The sequence below is a fragment of the Triticum aestivum genome, chromosome 7D (genome assembly GCF_018294505.1).
Source record: "Triticum aestivum cultivar Chinese Spring chromosome 7D, IWGSC CS RefSeq v2.1, whole genome shotgun sequence".
Lineage (NCBI taxonomy): Eukaryota > Viridiplantae > Streptophyta > Magnoliopsida > Poales > Poaceae > Triticum > Triticum aestivum.
Window position 1 is genome coordinate 348,758,330 of NC_057814.1, and position 21,904 is coordinate 348,780,233.

Below are 21,904 nucleotides of genomic sequence, written 5' to 3' on the forward strand. Positions count from 1 at the left end.
CTATTACCTTCGATCCTTAGACGCACAGTTCGGGACCCCCTACCCGAGATCAGACGGTTTTCACACCGACAGCCACCGCCACCTCCTATTCTTTATCAGGAGGCCAGATCTGGAGCCTGTTCGGGGAACCGGAGTGGGGGATCTTCGGTCTTTGTCCTCACCAACCATCCTCCATCACCAATCTCATGATGCTCACCGCCAGGCGTCAGTAATTCCCTCGTAGGTGTCAGGACCCCGATACTAAGTCACATTGATCTAGCATGTAACACATCATATCACTTTGCGGCCTCACGCACGGTATTCCCACAGCTGCAGCCTTACCTAGGCCGGGACCGTTTGCACCTTTTGGCTCACGTATATGATTGTGACGCTAGCATCTATATGACAGAGAACCCGGGCCAACATGACTGGCCGTAAACCCAGGGTGGCACATACTTACAGGAACACGCATACGTAACCCAGCAATGAACATGTCGGTCACCAACGTATGAACCCAAGTCGTAGTAAGCTACAAGGACTTAAAGGAACAACGCGTGACATTTCCCCGAAGGGACAGACACGGGAACAACGAAGGATACATGCCGGCCAACCTAAGTGTTCTGGAGCAGTAGCGAACTACCATGGCTCCGTGGAAGCACTAGGAGACATTTCCCCATAAGGAAGGGTACCAAGAATAAACAACTAGGTGTCGGATCCCACACATACCAAGCATTTCAATAACATACACACAATATGCTCGATATGTGTAAATACAACATGGCATCACATCAAAACTCTATGACTCAAAGTATTTATTCAATAGGCTCCGAGGAGCCAGATATTACAAACATGGGTCTCATGACCCAGCATTCAAGTCATACAAGTAACAAGCACAGGTGGAAGCATAAACATGTCTAAGTACAAACATCTCAAAAGAAAGAAGGCTAGAAAGCCTGTCTATCAATAAGACCCTCCAAAGGAGCCAGACCTCTGTCTGGGATTCCCAAGCTAATTGTCGAAGCCCACGTGGAACTACTAGTGAGACTGAATCTCTCTGCAAAACATAAATTAAGCAAAGGTGAGTACAAATGTACCCAGCAAGACTTACATCAGAACTAACTACATATGCATTAGGTATCACCAAAGGGGGCTGTGGATTTTAACTGCAGTAAGCCAGCTTTGACTCGGTGGCTATCCTGAACTACGATTGCCAGTAACTTCATTGAGGTGGCGCACACGAGTCCACATATTCACTATATCAATACACCACTATGGATTTGTTCCCGTCTCCCTACGAGAAGGCCATCCATATCACTCACACTTATCTTGCGCATTTTAGAGTATCCACTTCCAGTTATCTATGAACAATGTAAGCTATCCAAGTAGTCCAAATCCGCGAACGCGGATATTCGAATAGATCATATTACCCTGCAGGGGTGTACTTCTTCACACACGCTTTCCCCACTTACCGCCATGTACACATCATGTATCTCGGCAACCTTCAAGCGGAAGCCTGGCGATGGTGTCGGCCACGACCTGACTAAGCACACAAGTCTCTAGTCCAAGTTTATCGCCTATTTGAGTTCCATCCATAAGGAAGTCCGGCCGAGGTTTCCACTACTGCCCCAAATAATGTGTGTAGGGTTCCCAAGTCCACCATCCGGGTGACACTTGGTACAACGGGCCACGGTGCATAGTCTGTCCCAAGCCCACCTGTACCGGGTGCCACTTGGTAGACTACTAACACAACCTACAAACATCAGAAACTAGTTGCAACTCCTGGAAAGAGATAGAGGTGATTAATAAGCCGAGAGGGGCCGAGTTACCGGAACCCAATGTGTGGTAGTAACTGTCTTGGATCACAAACACAGAACTCAGTTCCTGAGGACGGTTTCAATGAGACAACCCACCATGTACTCCTACATGGCCTTTGATCGCTACCTTTACCAAATCGTGTTCACACACTTAGCTCTCAACAGTAGGACGTATGTTCATCTCCATTCCAATCCATCCCAGATGAATCAGACCTGACACAACTCTAAGCGTAGCAGGCATAACAAGCATGCATGGATGAGTAGGAACATCATGGCTCAAACAACTCCTACTCATGCTAGTGGGTTTTGACTAATTACTGTGGCAAAGACAAGTCATGCAAAGGAATGGGTTCAACTACCACAACATGTAACAGTTGAATCATTATTGTCCTAATAAAGTAAAAGAGAGCAGGAGCGAGAGAGTAGGATCATATCAGAGTGATCAAGGGGGTTTGCTTGCCTGGCACTTCTGAAGATAGTACTTCTGTTCATCAGTGACAACAATCAGAACAGCGAAAATGTCGGCTATCGAGAAGGAACAACACCGGCTAGCAGAGAAGGAACACAATCAATGCAATGCAAGAATATGATGCATGATCATGACATGGCAATATGATAGTGTTTGAGCTAATGCAAAAATGCTACCATGTTAGTTGAAGTTCATTTGAATCAAAGATTCAAATTCAAACTCCAAAAGAAGCATTTGAAATGCCCTTTAATTGATTTGACCTGATCAGCAGGTATAAGTTGTCTGAACATGCATGAAAATGGCATAAACAGATTCTTTGAATTTTTCTAATATTTTTTTCATATATAATTTATTTTCATTGGAGTTACGGTTTAATTTCTATGATTTTTCAAAGTTTAAGGTATTTCCTAATTAAATAAACCATTCCTGATTTATGCAAAATCCAGAAAACTAGTTACTGCATCGGCATGACACCATGCTGACATCAGCAGTCAACTGAGCCCCCGGAGTCAAACCTGATATGTGGAGCCCATGTCTCATAGGCAGGGTGTTAATTAGGGGTTTCATTTAAATCTAACCAAAGTCATTAGAGTGCTCAGGCCCACCTATTAATGACAGAGTAAGTCATTAGCGCTAATTAAACTGAGTTTTAGCGGGTGTTTAGCCGCGGGCGAGGCCCGACGAGGTGGAGCGGTTCGGAAGCGCCGCTCGGGGCATGGATGGATTAGGTGATGGCATCCCTAGATAGCTGGGTCTCGCTCGCGTTGAATGGTGGCAGTGGCTAGTCCTGGGGTGGCCTGTAGCGGCACCAGCGATGAGCTTTGCGGTGGCCGGAGCTCGGGTGGTTTGCGGCCTTGATGGAAACGGTGGCAAGAGCGAGCAAAAGAGGACGGGGGTAGGGATGCATGATGGTGGGGCTCATAGGGGGTCGATTGGAGGGCCCAACGGCTCGGGCGAGACAACGGAGGTGGCGAACGGGGTTGACGGCGACGAGCTACATTAGAAGGGCCATTCGGGGTTGAAGTAGAGGGCGATGAAGACGCTGCGGTGCATCCCCGGTTGCATCGAGGAGGAAGACGGAGCCAGGCGGTTCTCCTATACACGCTTGATGGGCTAGGGAGGGCCGATGGTCGCGGTGAACGGCGTTGACGGCGACGAGCTCCACTCGGTGGTGCTCGAGGGAGGGGGCAGCCGAGGGAGAGGCTCGGGAGAGAGGGGGGAGTGACCAGGGGGTTGCGTGGCGCTTGTAGGCTCATCGAGGCAGGGGCAGCAAGCAGGAGGTGGAGGGTGTGTGCACGCTCACGTCGAACACGCGCCTCCCGTCCTTCTGGCGAGAGGAGGGAGATGACTGGCACGGGCCAGCACAGTGCTAGGCCGGCCAGGTGGGCTGCACAGGTAAGCTGTAGGTAAGTTCTTTCTCTTTGTTTTTAAATTTGTTTATGTTTTCTATTTTTCTTTCTGTTTTCAATTTAGTAAAAATACTAAACCATTTCCAAACTCCTAAAAATATTTGTGGGCACTTTTAGAATTATTTCCAACAGCCCACATTTAGTTTCAGAATTATTTGAGCACTTAAAATATTTATAGCATTTAAATGCCCAAATTCAAATACTTTATGATTTAATTCAAATATCCATAAATAACATAGGAAAATGTGCATCATTTTTGTGAGAGGTTTTTAACCAATTCAAAAGTGATGAACTTTTCTGAAGGGCACTTTGGGTTCATTGAAAATATTTAAATTTGAACCTAGTATTTAGAGGGGTGCTAGGGTTTGATCAATCCCCAATTCAGGTTTCAAAAAAATAAACATGATGCATGGATGCTTATGCAATGACAGACAAGGACTAAGCTAGGGTTGTGATAGTAGGCTCGCTGGTCGGTGAGGAGTTGGATGAGATTCATCATGTAATCGAGTTAGTTTTGTTAGGATTTGATCCCTAGTATATACTATGTTCTGAGATTGATGTTGATATGACTTTTCTATGCTTAATGCTTGTCACTAGGGCCCGAGTGCCATGATTTCATATCTGAACCATTTATGTTATCACCATTATATCTATGTTTGTGATCCAATCTTGCAAGTCATATTCCCCTATTACTTGCTATGATCCGGAAACCCCAAGGTGACAACAATTGGGATACTTTCCAGTGATGACCGTAGTTTGAGGAGTTCAGGTATTCACTATGTCTTAATGCTTTGTTCGGGTTCTCTATTAAAAGGAGGCCTTAATATCCCTTAGTTTCCTTATGGAACCCGCTGCCATGGGAGGGTAGGACAAAAGATGTCATGCAAGTTCTTTTCCGTAAGCACATATAATTATTTACGGAATACATGCCTACATTATATTTATGAACTGGCGCTAGTTCTGTGTCGCCCTAGGTTATGACTGATATATGATGAATATTATCCAACGAAATCACCGATCCAATGCCTACGAGCTTTCCACATATTGTTCTTGCTAAGTTACTATTGCTATTGCTACTGTTTCAACTACTACAAAATTGTTACTGTTACCACAGCTATTGTTACTACTACTATCAAACTATCATACTACTGTGCTACTCATCACTGTGCTGCAGATATTTAATCTCCAGGTGTGGTTGAACTGACAACTCAACTGCTAATACTTACAAATATTCTGTGTCTCCCCTTGTGTCGAATCTATAAATTTGGGTTGAATACTCTACCCCGAAAATGGTTGCGATCCCCTATACTTGTGGGTTATCAAGACCTTTCTCTGGCGCCGTTGCCCGGGAGCATAACTATATCTGTTGAGTCACTTGGGATTTATATCTATTGATTACTATGAAGAATCTGAAAGATACCAGAACCAAGATCGTTCCCTCTAAGACGAGGGGAGGTAAGGAATTCCCATCACACTCTGCACTTGATTCACCTTCTGTTATGAATAGACTTGCAACACCACCACATGCTATTAATTCTGATATGTCACAATTTATTGATGATGCTACTTCTGCTATGAATGATGCTAGTACCTTGGTATGAATGATTCTCAAGTTATTTCCGCTCTCATTAAAGGCGATGCTAAGATATGGTACAATACTCTTGCTCCTAGTTGTGTGCGTAGTCCCCAGGATATGATTTGTTACTTCTCTGAAAAATATTTTCCCGCTCATAAAAAACAAGCTGCCTTACAAGAAATATTTAACTTTGTGCAAATTGAAGAAGAGAGGCTCCCAGAAGCTTCGGGGAGACTTCTCCAATTACTTAATGCTTTGCCTGGTCATCCTCTTAAGAAAATGAAATACTTGATATCTCTATAATAGAATAACCGATGCTTCTAGGGACTTCCTAGATACTTGTGCTAGTTGTTTTCAGGGAGAGAACAATTGAACCAGCTGAGGAATTATTGAATAATATATTGAAGAATTATCATGATTGGACACTTCCTTAACCACCTCCTAAACCTACTCTAAAGAAGAGGGGTATTCTATTTCTTAGTCCTGAAGATATGCAAGAAGCAAAGAAATGTATGAAGGAAAAAGGTATTAAAGCTGAAGATGTTAAGAATTTACCACCTATTGAACAAACACATGGTCTTGGCACACCACCACTGGTGGTAGATGTATATTCTCTTCTAAATTTTGATGAAGGTGATGTCCCTCATAATAAACATCCTAGTCAATGCTTGTATGAATTTGACAACTACATTAGAAAGCAAGATCACTTCAATGCTCATGTTATGAAACAATTGAATCAAAATTCTGATATGATTTCTCACTTATGTGACTTTTTATTTAGAATCACTAATGATGTTAGAGGTGTAGGAAAACATGCATCTATGGTTCAAACTCAGTTAGAACAAGTTGACAAATTGCAAAGAGAACTGCTTAGTGAAATGGACAATAATATAAATGATTATGTTGTTAGAGTAGCAACTACATGATGTAAAATGACTTAGGAACCACTTTATCCTGAGGGACACCCTAAAAGAATTGAACAAGACTCTCAAATAATTAATATTGATGCACCTAGTCCTTCTAAAGGGAAGAACAAAAACAAAAATGATGGGACTTTGCATACCTGTCGTGAACCTCAAATAGGAAAACCTCCTGAAGATAATAATGATGTCTCTATCTCTAATGCTGAAACTCAATCTGGTAATGAACATCCACCTAGTGATAACGAAAATGATAATGATGATGTTCATGAAGATGCCCAACCAGACAATGATAACAAACCAGATAATGATGTTGAGATTGAACCAGTGGTTGATCTTGATAACCCACAACCTAAAAACAAATGATATGATAAAAGAGACTTTGTTGCTAGAAAAGATGGTAAACAAAGAGAAGCATGGATTCATAAACCCATGCCCTTTCCACCTAAGCCATCTAAGTAAAAAGATGATGAGGAATTTGAACGCTTTGCTGAAATGCTTAGGCTAGTCTTTTTGCGTACTAGTTTGAGTGATATTTTAAAGATGCCCCCTTATGCTAAATACATGAAAGAGATTGTTACTAATAAAAGAAAAATACCAGAAGTTGAAATCTCCACCATGCTTGCTAATTATACTTTTATGGATGGAATACCTAAAAAACTTGGAGATCCAGGAATACCAACTATACCATGCTCTATTAAAAGAAATTATGTCAAAACAGCTTTATGTGATTTAGGAGTTGGTTTTAGTGTTATGCCTTTCTCTCTATATAAAAGAATGGATTTGAATTGTCGGGGAAACGACACCTATGGGATCCGAGGGAATCCCTTCTACGGTTGCCGGGGCGTGGAGCTGCACAAAGCGCAGGTCTAGAGATCAGCACGAGGGGATTTTTACCCAGGTTCGGGCCGCAAACGATCTGTAAAACCCTAGTCCTGCTTGTCTGTGTTTATTTGGTGTTCTTGAGCTCTTGAACTAGTTGCGTTGTATGCCTAGTCCAAAAAGTCCAAATCCCTCCACAGTACGCCTCGGGCCTCCTTTTATATGTCAAAGGGGTCGCCACAGTGGCACACAGGAGGTGGAAAGTATCTACAGTGTACAAGTTTATCGCCTGACACCGTAGGAAAAACGCATTTAATGCGCTGCCTACGTGCCCTCTTGCTTTATCGGGGGTGGCAACAGAGCTCGTCCCGTCCGTCGCCGCCTCGCCTTGCTTCGACGTGCGTCCAAGCTGACGAGGCATGCAGTGCCATGCTGGCTGGCTGGTTGTTGTGCTGGTGCGGTGACAGGGTCTTCACGAAAATCTGCACGCCACCACGCAGGTGCTTGACTAGTTGGCCTAGAAGCTGCATGCTTCCACACATGCACTTGACTAGTTGGAGGGCTGGTTGCCGCATCAGAACGGCCGCGGGGCAGTGAAACGTTGGTGAGTGTGGGCCTAGCCATGGCCCCGCAGATGCCCCCGGCAAGGGTCTTGCTGAGGTCTCGCGGGCGTCCCTGGCAAGGATCCTGCCGGGGGTCTTCGACCGTCCCCGGCAAGGATCTTGGACCTTCCCCGGCAAGGATCTTGCCGGGGGTCTTCGTCTTCTGGTTCTTATCTAGACTCGCAGGCCTTTGATCTTGACAAAGATCTGCATGCCACCATGCAGGCGCCCTCGAGCCTTGGTCTTGATGTTGTCGATGGTGTCAGGACTCTCAGGCCCATGGGTGGCGGCCTTGCTGGTGTTGGGCAAGTCGCCCCGGCAAGGCTCTTGCCGGGGCTGTGTAGGCCGCCCCGGCAAGGGTGTTGCCTGGGGAAATCCATCTTGCCCCTTTGCCCTTCATGCCGCTGGCTTGAGTGCTGCCTTGGCAGTATCGTACCTTTCCTTCCTCTGCCCCGCCAAGCATGGCCGCAGGTGCGGCTACGACTGCCCTTGCACAAGTAAAGGGAAAGTCCCCTACTTTTGTACACCGACAGGAGCCCCCGGGCCTGGGCCACACATAAGCGCAAAGCGTTGTTGGGCCAGGCCCAGAACGATGCGCGGGCACGCGTGGCAGAGTTTTAACCGCAATAACTTCTTGGCCAGTTGCACTTCCCAACTATTCACATTGAGTGCGTGACGTGGGCGTCGTGCATGGAACGGTCGCAGCACGCTTGCGTCACCTCATGGTGAATAGTAAAGAGGCGGCCCATGTCTTCCCCATAAAAAAGAGGAAACCGAAGGGGCGCTGCTCATTTACCCTCTGTAACCCTTTCCAATCTCGGAACCGCTGTTCCCCTCTTGTTCTTCAAGCGCAAATCGGAGCTTTCGTGTCCGCCGCACTCCCATTGCCCATGATCCCTCACCCCCTCTCAGCCGCCATGGCACCCAAGGCAAGCAAGGGCAAGGGAGCGGCCAAGGACGCCGGGGGGAAGCAGACGCCGGAGAGCGAGTTGGTGGAGCTGCGGACGCAGTACGCCCTCTTCACCTCGACGGTCGACGCGCTCACCCTTAAGGAGAAGTTCAGGCCCCTGTGGGGAAGGGAGACGTTGGGGCATCCCGCCACCGCATCGTCCCTGCCTCCTTCCCCAAGGCCGGTCCAAATCGATATCCTTTCTTTGTCGTCTATTTCTCCTGCGGGCTCTGCCCCCCTTTCTCAGATGTCTTCAATGACATTATGAACACCTATGGCTTCCACCTTCTGGACCTTATGCCGAAAGCCGTGGCGTGCATGGCCTTCTTTGCCCATCTTTGCGAGGGCTTCGCCGGAGTGTACCCCAGCACGGCACTGTTCCGCCATTACTTCACCCCTCGCATCCAACCAGGGGGCGCCATCTCTGGCTCCATTACTTGGATCCCGAGGAACCAGAGCAGGGGCACGTACCCGGAGGGTGCCCAGAAAGAGAGGTGGGATGAGTGGCGGGGCCGGTTGTGCTGGATCGAGGAGAAAGATCCGCAGGAGTTCTGCCAGGTCCATCGGAGGCTGCCGGTCCATGGCAAGGACTGGAGCGAGCTCGACGCTGATGACAAGAAGCTCATGGTTGCCACCACCAGGATCCATTGCCTCACCTCAGCCGGGCTCACTCTCGAGATGATCGGGGCCGACCTCATCTGCTGCTAGATCGCCCCACTTCACAATAAGGGGAGGCCGGCCTGGGACTTCAGGAATGTGACTGATATCATGAGGTTCCGCCCCGGCCTGAACCACAATTTCACGGTGCTATAGCATGCTCATATTTGTGAGAGGCTTTTCCAGCTCAAGGTTGATGAGGTCGGCAGGGTCGAGAGGACTGGCAAGGCTAAGAAGACCGGCAAGGCCGCCAAGGACGGAAAGTCTGACAGACTGTTCGGGTTGCCAGCGGGGGTGGTCCCGTTGAGCAAGAACTCTTGCCCGACCACCATTATCACCATGATGCCGGTTTTCAATGCGCACGGCCTCAATCCGACCTGGGACGAGCCAAAAGCGGAGCTGGTGCAGGCATTCTTTGACAACTTGTCGAAGAGGTATGTTCGTGACGAGACACAGCTCATCCGTGACACCTTTGAGGAAGAGCTGGCGTACATTGCCGCCAGGGCGGAGGAGGCAGCACTTGCTGAGGAGGCCGGCAGCCTCAGCACTGTGGAGGACGACACCGACGTGGCTGCAGAAGGGAAGGAGTTTGCCGAGTGGACGGGGTCTGCCGGGGAACCCAGCGGCACCAACGCTGGGGTCCCTTTGTTGGACAAGCGGTCGAGGTGGCGGCCGAAGAGGAGACCGATGTGGATGACTCGTCGGCTGCAGGGAGGAAATGCGTCTTGCGGCGAGCCGGTCCGGCCTGGCAAGACAGCACAACAGCAATGGGCCCAGGTGCAGCCCGTGCGCCAGACGAGGGCGGCGGCAGCGAAGAAGGTTGCGGCCGCCGGCTCCTGCTCGTCCAAGCGGCCCAGAACCCCATCCCCTTCTCCTCCCCTCGCGGACGCCGCCCCGGAGGCGATTTCAATCTTGGGTCCTTTAGCCCGAAGAGGAAGAGGGGGCCAGAGGAGGAGGACGAGTAAGCACCTTGCCCCCTCATCATCTCCTGACCCTTCGCCTGCGCTATCTTTCCCTAACTTGATCTTATTTTCACAGTGACACAGAGACGCTGGCCCAGAGGGCGGTGAAGAGAGCCAAGGATTTGACGGGCAACCAGCCCACGGCGAGCGCTTCGTGCACGCCGACGTTGGTGGTGATCAGCCCGGACAACAGCCGTCGGCGCGGCCCCCGCTTGAGCCCCCAGCGTAAGTCCGTTATTCACTCCCCATCGACAGGCGTTGGGGTGTGTATCCTTGGTGCTGACCTTGCCGGGTTCGCAGGAGGAGAGCGGCAACATGAGGAGTCGTTGAGGGCCGCCCCTGACACGCCACCCCCGTCAACCACGCCACCCAGAGGGGTGTCACTAGCAAGGGCGTCCACCGCCGAGCCCTCGCGCATGGAGGAAGAGGGGGCGAGCTTGGGTGCTGGTGGCTCCGTCCCCGCAACGAACGTTGGCGGGGAGGGAACCACTTCTTCTCAGTCCGGCACGAGTAAGTTTCCTGCCTCCCGCCCCTGCTATCTCTGCCCCGCAATGTTCTTTCTTTTCGTTGTTCTGAACTTTGATTTTGGCCTCGCTTCATCCTCCTTTCTGGTTTGAAGACCCTCCCTCGACGAACCAGGTAGATATTGACACTGTCATCGAGGAGGTCGCCAAGGATGCCGAAGCTGAGCCCACCAAGATCGCGGTTGGGGAAGCCGCCAGGTCCGCCGCCCAGGAGGCCGCTAAGGGGCCTACCGGGGAGACCGACGAGGCCGCTGCCAGGGAGACCGACGAGGCCGCTGCTGGGGAGGTCGGCAAGGCTATTGCCAAGGAGGCCGCCAAGGGGCCTGCCGAGGAGACGAGTGAGGCTGCTGCCGAGGAGGCCGCCAAGGAGCCTGCCGGAGAGGAGGTGGCCAATGACCAACCTTCCTCCCCTACAGCCCCCACCCTGGGTAAGTACTTGAGGGTGGGCGATGATTTGTTCATCCGTCTCCTAGGGACAGCAAGCACAAGAGCGCCAGCCGAAGGGGAGGTTTTTGACGATGAGGCACTCGCCATCGCCGGGCTCCAGGTTGTCAACGAACCGAGCGCCAGCGGCGGCTGTTCCCAAGAGGAGCAGCTCCTCCGGGCCATGAGCGCAAATTTCTAGAAGCTCCACGCGCTCCACCGTGCCCGCCAGGATAAGATGAACTCCAGGATGGCGGCTGTGGACAAGGCAGAAGCAGATTTTCAGGAGCACGTCGCACGCAAGTCTGGTTCGGCGAGGCCCGGCAAGAACTGAGGGCCGCCCTTGATCAGCTGGCCGACATCGAGAAGGCCCAAGAGGTGGCGAAGGAACAGGCCGCCAAGGACGAGGCCGACCGGCGGCAGCAGCAAGCTTTGCTGGACACCCAGGAGGAAGACCTTGTTGCTCGTGAACAGGCGCTTGCCGCCACGCTCCGCGGCAAGGACGAGTAAATCGAGAAGCTCGTCGCGCAGCGGACCCAAGAGCTGGAGCGGAAGCACAAGGATGCACTTGGTGCTCTGGCCCTGGACCAAGCTGGCAAGGTGGAGAAGCTGGAGCCAGAGCGGGAGGAGCTGAAGAAGGAGATCTCAAAGCTGACGGAGGACAAGGAAACGGCTAACCGCACTCTGGCGGATTTGCAGGCCACCATCTCCGACATGACCAAGCTGCTCTCCAAGGCCAACGATTCCATCGATGACCTGAAGCTGAAGCCAGACACCTTGGAAGGGACGCTTTCGGAGGTCAGGGCCCGTGAGGAGACCCTGACCAAGGCCCTTGAGAGCGAGAGGCAGCTGCGGTAGGATGACGCCGCTGCCCACAAGGACTATGTGGACATCATAAAGCTCTGGACCGGCCGCCTCATCGACGTTGCAGAGAGGCTCACCACGCAGCTAGCCGTCATGGGCATGCCGGACTTCAGGTACTCCCAAGAGGCGAACATAAGCCCTAGTGCCAGGCTGACCTTGTTCTTTGAGGGCGTCCTCGACGCGCTGAAGCAGCTCTGCTCCAGTCGAGCGACTTATCTGGCCAATGAGGCTTAGAAGCTTTGCCGAGGTGCCCTGACCAAGGTGCTCAGCAAGGTTGCGTTCTGGAACCTCAGCGTCTACTTCGCCAACGCGCTTGAGAGTTTGCCGGAGGATGCGGACCTCGAGGCACTCGAACAGCGTATCGAGCCCATCATTAGCTACGTTGACAGAGTCAAGAGGTTGGAAGGCCAGCGCCGGGACTAGCCACCCCGTTTCTCATTGCCGCTGCGAGTTCCTGACCAAGACAATTTTATCTTAAGTTAGAACCGCGGCAACCGTTGATGTAATATAACTTTGCAGTATTTTGAAATAGCGCATGCTATCTTCCTGTTTGATCTTTCTTTCTATGTAAACACCCTACGCTTAGTTGGATAGGTTTGCCTACGGATCCTTAGCAGCCTGCCGAGGGCGCTTGCTGCCGGGCAAGCCACCTTGCCATTCTCTGCGCAGCCGCTTGAACTGTTGAGTGGACTCAAAACAGAACAAGGGCGTTGCCAATAGCGGAAGGGTTCCCTTGCGTGTAGGTTTCCCATACAAGGAGCAAAATCCTTCGAGGAAAATAACCCTATATATATAAAAAAGGAAATTGCTCAAGGTTTTGCGTGACTTAGCTTTTCTGTCGCCACGCGGATGGTCGCTGCGGCCGCAGACGACACCGCTCGCCTGGCTGATGGCACCCGAGTGTGGCTGGTTGCTGTTGCCCTCTTCTTTGGAGCCATCGCGATGAAGGCATCGATGCGTTGACTTCTAGACCAGATTTTCACAGCCTCAGCGCGCCCTAACTGGCACACCAACGATGTCGAGGAAACGACACCTATGGGATCCCAGGGAATCCCTTCTACGGTTGGCGGGGCGTGGAGCTACGCGAAGAGCAGATCTAGCGATCAGCGCGAGGGCATTTTTACCCAGGTTCGTGCCGCAAACGATGCGTAAAACCCTAGTCCTGCTTGTGTGTGTTTATTTGGTGTTCTTGAGCTCTTGAACTAGCTGCGGGGCATGCCGATTCCAAAAAATCTGTATCCCTCCGCAGTACGCCTCAGGCCTCCTTTTATATGTCAAACGGGTCGCCACAGTGGCACACAGGAGGTGGGAAGTATCTACAGTGTACAAGTTTATCGCCTGACACCGTAGGACAAATGCATTTAATGCGCTGCCTACGTGCCCTCTTGCTTTATCGGGGGTGGCAACAGAGCTCATCCCCTCCGTCGCCGCCTTGCCTTGCTTCGACGCGCGTCCAAGCTGACGAGGCATGCAGTGCCATGCTGGCTGGCTGGTTGCTATGTTGGTGCGGTGATAGGGTCTTCACGAAGATCTGCACGCCACCACGCAGGTGCTTGACTAGTTGGCCTAGAAGCTACATGCTGCCACACAGGTGCTTGACTAGTTGGCGGGCTGGTTGCGGCGTCGGAACGGCCGTGGGGCAGCGAAACGTTGGTGGGTGCGGGCCTAGCCGTGGCCCCGCAGATGCCCCCGGCAAGGGTCTTGCCGGGGTCTCGCAGGTGTCCCCGGCAAGGATCCTGCCGGGGGTCTTTGACCGTCCCCGGCAAGGATCTTGACGGGGGTCTTCATCTTATGGTTCTTATCTAGACTCGCAGGCCTTTGTTCTTGACAAATATCTGCATGCCACCACGCAAGCGCCCCTAAGCCTTGGTTTGATGTTGTCGATGGTGTCAGAACTCTGAGGCCCAAGGGTGGTGGCCTTGCTGGTGTTGGGCAAGTTGGAGCTGATCAGACTCCAGTTGATTTCACTCGTGGTAGATACTTGTCGGTGATCTCCAAACCATGGATCTGCCTTTGCGAACCATAATAACTCTTGGTTGCGGAAGATGTTGCTCGGTGAAGACAACAACTCTTTAACACTCAAGCCGACACCTATCCATCTAGAGAGTGCGCAGCTCTCAAGAGTAATACGTACAAGAACTCTAACTCAGAACTACTATGATGCTCAACCACTGTCTAAGTTTGTGCTCTTCATTTTTCCCTCAGTGGATCTTGAACTGAAATCACTCAGAGAGGGGATGCTCAATCAATCTTCTCAAAAAAATTTAAACGGAGCAGCCAACGGGTAATGTTGGAGCTAGGTGGCTATTTATAGCTGCATCCTTCCCTGAAGGGAAATGATCAAATTGGACATGTGGAGCAGCCAATGGCCAGACGACACGAGTCCAATGGTTCAAAATTGAGCACAACGGTAACATTACTTGCGGAGCAAGTAAAGTTAACTCCTCAGTTCGAAAGATATCTCTTACAGCACGAAGAACAACGTCTACTGCTGCCAGGTAATCATTCGAAGCATAAAAAGATTTCGCTTACATCTTTCATAGGTTTTGGCCTAAGCATCACAGCGCATCTATGCTTCGAGAACCTATACCCCTCTTAATAGTACGGAGGTCCTATGACTCAAATAAATGAAAGAAGAACAACGAAATGAATACTACGGCTTCACTATGTCTTTGACTTCCATTTGCTGCAGTCAATTTCTTCGGACAACAACTCTGAACCAATTGCTTCGCTTCAGCAATAAAGTTTAGAGGGGTTAACTCCTTCACATCAATCTTCTCGTCTACAAGTCTTCAACAGATGTAGCTCGTTCTTGTCTGCAACATTGACATACTTCACTGAAGTTCCTCGAACTTGGCACTGAAGACATCATTCTCTTCGGTTCTGTATGGACTATTTCTCTCTGTATGCACTACCAAACAAATCAGTCCATACCTGTTTCTGTCAACAATCTCCAAAACATAGCATGGCAGATATTGCACCAACAGTCTCCCCCTTTTTGGATGATTGTTGACAAAATAGAGCACATTGAAGGATGAATAAAGGAATGAAATGGAGTGCGAAGGACAATGAAAGAAGGGAGATAATTACGAAGATAAAACATACTCCCCTAAAGATATGCATCATTGAGTGCATAGTTATAAATCGGAAGGTAGCGAGGTGAATCTTTGTATGACTGTCATTGACCTATGATCTCATTCGTGGTTTCTTTCCATGCATTCGTCAGTGTCTGAAGTAGTACCTGTCACACACAATCTTTGAAAAGGATTAGATAGATACAGTGAATACTTTGAAATGATTTGTGACGAAGGATATGCCATGAGGGTTTTCTCAGAACACGGTTTGAATCCACACGAGATATAAGTTCCCTGCAAGTTAGATACTCGAGAATTGTCAGAGCAAGAAAATATTGGATATTGCTCGGAGGAAATAAGCTTCAGACGAATTTTTCCCGCAATGTTAGATAGTGAAAGATAATCATTGAAGCATATCTAAACATGTGACACATATAGTTCCAAGGAGTAAAATGTCTCTGCTAGAGAGACATGAATTGCAATTCTCCTTGAACTACTCTTACTTTCCCTACACGAAAAATATTTATCGAGGATAATCATTGCAAGGGCGTAAACTTTTGATAGCACCTGCAAACAGATAGTTGGAAGCAAATAGTATTGCAGAGGGTTATTAATAGTACATGACGATCGAGTATTCCAACACCACAGGCAGTTCTTAACGTTTCATAAGAAAATTGTTCGAGGGAAACCAAGTGTTTGACGGAAAAAAATGGCGAAAGGAAACACTCGATGTTCTTCTCCCCCTTTTTCGTCAACAAGTGTCAAAAAGGAAAGAGAATGCATACGAGGAACTACTCATTCGAAGAATCCTCAGAATCAGAATCCGCACTGCTTGATGAGGCAGAGCGAGGGATGGTTGAGGCCGAAGCAGGTGTTGCAGCATGGGCTTCGGGAACAGCTTCATAAGTAGCATTGTGAGGTGGATCTTGCTTCAAGATAAGTGTTCCAGCTATGTCTTCAGGATCATCATCTAGTTTGGTAAACAGCAGATCAGTGGATGCAGAACACTGAGGGAGCACTAGGGTTTGCTTTCGGATGCGAGGAACTGCAAATAACTCCAGATACTCATAATCTTTCTTGATACCCTTGGCAGCCAGCTATTTGGGAGAGTAATGCTGCCTCAGAAGGGTCCAGGAGCACTTCTTTTGCTCCTTTTCATGCATGAGGGTTTCGCAAGCATATTTGTGAAGCAAATTAATTTTAGTCATCATTTCCAACTTCACTTTCTGATCGAGCTTGATATGGCTTTCCAGGGCTTGCTGATTGCAAAGACAAATCTCAAACACAGAGGGATTTTCTTCACGAGGGATTTCAATCTTGGCCTTCTTGACTTTCGGAGCACAAGCAGATGCGGAAGCAGCGCCAGTAGTATCAACTGGTATTTTTTCCTTTGCCAATATCTTTCACCATTCGGAGAGTGTCACGAACTGGTGACATGAAGACCTTCAGAACATGTGGGTAGAGAAATTTTTCATCAATGATCTACTCAATTGCAAACATGACCCACAGTGCATATGGCTTCAAAGCTTGAGAACTATCAGCAGCGCAGGCCAAGTTGCGAATGAAAGAGATCTGGAACATCAAAACGAATTCCTTGTGCAATAGCTAGAAGAGCATTTCCCAAGATGCCATTGATGGTATCTGGTCCGTTTGTTTGTGTAAGAGAATTGCTGTCGACATGGAAGCATGATCACCTATGGGGCATGGGTGCCCCTTTGTGGTTCGTCAAGGGGACCACCACGTTGCACAAAGAGCAGAGGCGGCAGGGGACAGCGCGCTGATGGACAACTCTCTTTTACCCAGGTTCGGGACGCTTTGCAAGGTAAAACCCTACTCCTGCTGTGGTGGATTGAACTTGAGGAAGATGAAGACATGAAGTGCGCTAGCCCAATAAGGATGCCTGGGGGAGAGCAACCACGCGCGTACAAGTGTAGGGGGTCGAAAAGTTCAAACCCTTTGCTAGGTTGCCTCGGGTCCCCTTTTATAGCTAAAGGGGCGACCACAATGGCAACACAGTCATTTAAATGCGATTAGATAGCTAGCAGTGCTGTCATACCTAACTCTAGCAGTTAGGACAAAGTGCATTAAATGCACTGCTAGGTGTCGTCCTAAGGTTGAAGACCGGTAAGCCTGTCGTGCTGCTTATATGTCTCTTCTTATTAGCATGACACGTCCTCTAGACGGGTGTCAATAAAGCTAATATCTTCCTTATTATGTTGCCACGAGCATGATAGGGTCCACCTGGTGGCTTAATACCTTGACACCACACTGGTCGTCGATTTGGGTGTGATGAGGTGGGGCAATGGCGTCTTGGTGAGGGTTTCTCGGCAAAGGAGCTTGGTGGGTCCTGGTCTTGGCGGCCCCGACACCCTTGCCGGGGTGAACTCGTCTTGTCCATAGGCACGGCCTCGTCCTGGCCAGGCTCTCCTGCCCGGCAAGGGAGGCCTTCCCAAGGTGTTCTTCTACTGGTTTGCTCTTCTTAATGCTCTCCTTGATCTCGCGAAGAGTGGCTTCTCTGGCTTATCTTTATGTCATGCATTGGCGCTGGATGTATGATCGTCAGCACGCCTATGCATGATTTCAGTGTTCAAACATGAATGTTTGCTGCACTGACAAGAGCCCCCCGCCTGGCCCATACGTGCAGTCGGGCATCGTTGGGGTAGGCCCAAACAATTTACAGGCCGTTACCCTGACCTTGCCACGATGGAATCCATGTCCTTGAGATCTTCTTTGCTTCTTCATTAACCTAGAATTGAGTTAACTTCCGGGCTCCCCGCGAGTCGTGCAATGTCAAATAACGTGGTTCGTGCAGTGGGTTAGAGGACGCCCACATTCATGGGGGTTAATTAGAGTGCACACGCATGATCCGGGGGTAACTGCCATTTCACTTTACCCACCACGCCTGCCATTTCCGCCACGCGCGCTGCATGCATTACCCAGGGGTGGTGGTGGATGCCTTGGGCGTGGGAATATGTGCCATGGTAGAAAGCGTGGGCACCCTGGATTGGCGCAGAGGGGCAGCCGGCGAATCTGGACGATGTCAGTGGCATAGATAAGCTGGATTGGAGGAGTGGGGCGGTTGCCCCAGGATAGTGGAGAGCCAGCCCCCTACCACGCTCTACTATATAAGGGAGTGCGAGTGGGATGGAGATGTAACTGCAAGACCGATCGCGGGGGGGCCCGTTTCGATAAAGCTGTCAGACTAGGTGGAACTGTTCACACCTAGGTGGGTGGCCTTGGAGGCTAAGTTACCCAGTCTCTTCGGGTAGGGTACATTCTAGACTCAGCCTCGGTTGACACCGCTCCTTTAAAAGAGTGGTTTGAGAATCGTAAAGGGGAACTCATCTGTCGAGCCAAGGAGTCCAGATCTGAGGCTGCTTTCGCCAATAGTGTCATCCTCGGCATAGAAGACTAGTTCAGGGGCTATTGACGTTGGCCGAGACTAGGGGGTACTAACCTAGTAGGCCCGTGCTCCTCGTATTGGGATGATGGGCCTTCATTCATACTGAAGATGGACTCCAGAGGCAGTACGCAGGAGGCGTGATCGAGACTACATCCACAGAAGACTTGTCATATACTCCAAGATTTCTCCTCCCCTCTTATGCCTAGATACCAACCTTGTAACCCTAGATACCCTACGTGGCAAGTATATAAGCCATAGGGTTTAGCCCGTAGAGGGGACATCAACACAATATCATTCACCTAGCCCTAGAGTTAGACCTCACTTATGATCTTGAGGTAGATCAACTCTGTACTTGATACATCTTCATTAATATAAAAAAGATCAGGACGTAGAGTTTTACATCCATCAAGAGGGCCTGAACCTAGGTAAAACGTCGTCTCCCTGGTCCTGTCCAAGATCCACAGCTCGGGAACCCCTACCCCGAGGTCTGCCAGATTTGACACCGATAGAGCCGCTCGTGCGCTTACCTCGCAGCTTGATTGACGAGCTGCCAGCAGTCATTTGGAGTCGCCGAACCACACCCAACCGGTCCACCGGCTTCACTCCTTTCTTCCTTGTCTACGGGGCCAAGGCGGTCATCCACACGGACCTTGAGTTTGACTCACCTTTGGTCACCATGTACACGGAGGCCGAAGCAACGGAAGCATGTGAAAACGGCATCGACCTGCTCGAAGAAGCGCACCTGCTAGCCCTCAGCCGGTCAACCATATACCAGCAGGGCCTACAACGCTACCACAGCAAGAAGATCAAGGCCCTCTCATTTCTCAAGGGCGACGTTGTGTTCCGACTCATCGAGCGGACAGCCGGCCAGCACAAGCTGTCCTCCCCATGGGAGGGCCCCTTCATCATTAGCAAGGCCTTGCGGGACAGAAATGCCTACTACCTCATCGACGCGCAGAAGGCAAACAAGCACAAAAGAGACACCTCCAGCGAAGAGACCGGGCGGCCCTGAAACACGGAGCTCCTCCATCCGTTTTAGAGTTGAACACATGTATGTATGTATCTCTACCTTTTGGAATTAATGAAAGTAGCAGGTCCCCCGAACGACACTCAGGGCTACCTTTTAGATTCTATCGAACCCCGTTCATTTACGGACTTTACCGCATTCATTTTCCCCCGGGTCACCGTGCCCGGCTCGAGGGCTCCCCGGCTAGCCCACGCCTCGCCATTTCCACAGCTTGTTTTATAGCATGCCCGCCGCCCTCTCTTCACCTCAAGGAATAGTCCGGCTCCCGGCTGTCCGGCTCGCAAGAGCCAAAGGCCGGAAGCATCCTCATGCAAAAAAGGCTAAGGAAGAGCGTCTGGCTTGGTCAACCCGGCCGACCCCTTTCCTCTTTCGCTCGTCGCCGCACAGACCGGCTGCGCTCCAGCCGGCCGAATCAGTGGGTGTTTTGCTTGCGCTCAAATTTTAAAACCTATGTATTGTACAATTCCTTCAAGAAAGATAAAAACAAAAGAGAGGAAAGATAAAATCCCTATGCACTACCCGCATTGGTGTCAGTCTGCGGCGGATCCTCGGTGGCACCAGTGTCGTTCGGGGCGGCATCGTCGATGTCCTGCTCGTCCCATGTCTCGGCTTTGCTGTCCTCCGGGTCCTCGAGGGCCAGGCCGAAGTCATCGACGGGGAGCGCCGTGCCATGTACCTCCCGCTATAAGACGAACTCGTCGTGAGGGGTCAACGACGTGATCTCGCTAGCCCGCAGGACAAACAATGTCGCTCGCTGCACCAAGTCATCTTCCGCCCAGGCACGCCGAGCGGCCAGTCGCCCTAGGTCGATGCTCGGATACCAGGACAGCATGAAGCTTAGCACCATCTCCATGCCTGTCCAGGCCGGGGAAGCCCTCCACGCGTCGAGTCGCGTGGCGCCAGCATCAAGTCATCGCGCCAGCCCGCTAACGGTGTCGGGCACCACCTTGTTCGGCCAGAGGGCGCGCACCATTGCTAAGCTAGTTTGGAACAGTCGGTTCATGTCACGCTCCACCACCTCTAGATAGGCCTTGGCCGCGACGGCAAACTCCACCACCGTTCAGGCGGCAAGCTCGCCGACCTCGGCCACCTCCTGATATGACCACTATGGCGTCCAGTGTGTCACTGAACATTTTTCATAGTCAGTCTGAATCAATTAAGAAGAGAGGAACTGGAAGAGCTCGTATGATTTGTGGGCCTGGAGTTACCGAGCCAATCAGAAGTAAATACGTTGTGCCTGCTGGATGTCAAGATCAGAAGAAACATACAAGCATCGAGAGAAGGATGCAGTCCCAAATTAAATCTAGAGTTCTGACTGATTTAAAGCTTCAAGAGACAAACCAATACGTGAATTTGAGCCATCGAGCAGTTAGCCAGAAGGAGCCACGACCAGCAAAAATAAATCTTAATTTCCGTAGTCCTCCACATATATTTTTAATAGGCTCAATTCCAATCTGTATTACTAGTACTTGAGTCCTAGCTTTTATAGCTTTCATTAAGTATTACAAATTGTCTAGGATTTACACGTTTGTCCGTCTTGGAAAGAGAATAAAATAGGAGGAGTCCAGATTCAATGCTTTAGTTTATTATAGGTAAGATTTTTTTCCTTTTTATCTATAGGCAAAGTGGCGAGTGTGCGTTGCCATATAAAGGCATAGGCTTCGGCTGATGTAAGGGGGTTTTTGGAGTTTTATTGTGAGTTATGAAATAAGGTCAGAAAACTCCCAGATTCCGGGCGACCATATTGTGAGTAATTTTTGTGATTTTCCATCGAGAAAATGTAGTGGCGACAGAGGGTTGATTATCACATCGACGCCTACGTGTTGATCCAAGGGGATCATTATCTTTGTTCGTGTACTAATCATGCACGAGTAGAGACATATATTGAAGGCCGCGAGGATGAACAAGGGGAAGAATTGGTCTTCCAGCATCGCCGTGAAAGATTGGGCCATCTACACACACCAATTAGTGTATTGGTAGTCCGTGCCTCATCAAATGGTATTCAGAGCAAAGGTTAGTCATGGCGACTCAGTTTACAATATTTTCTACGGAGTCGACCATCAACATGTTGAGCAGGAACATATCCATGGAGGAGGAAGGCATTGGTGAGGTCACACTTTTTCACTCTCGTTGTGTCGTGAACGAACGATGTGTCAATCTGACAATCGATACGAGTACTTCAGTCAACATGGTGAGCATCGAGGTGGTGGAAAATTTGGGCTGAAGATGGCACCTCTTGAAAGGCCATACACGCTAAAGTGGTTCAAAGGTGAAATTAAAATTACTCATCGGATTTTGCTAATTTTTTATCTGGGAAAATATTGTTGTGCGGAATTTTTTCATGTTTGTCTGTCTCCATGGTGTCGTGCCATCTGCTACTTGGGGACCCATGGTGCAAGCGCATTGGGGCTGTTCGGGATGTCAAGAAAA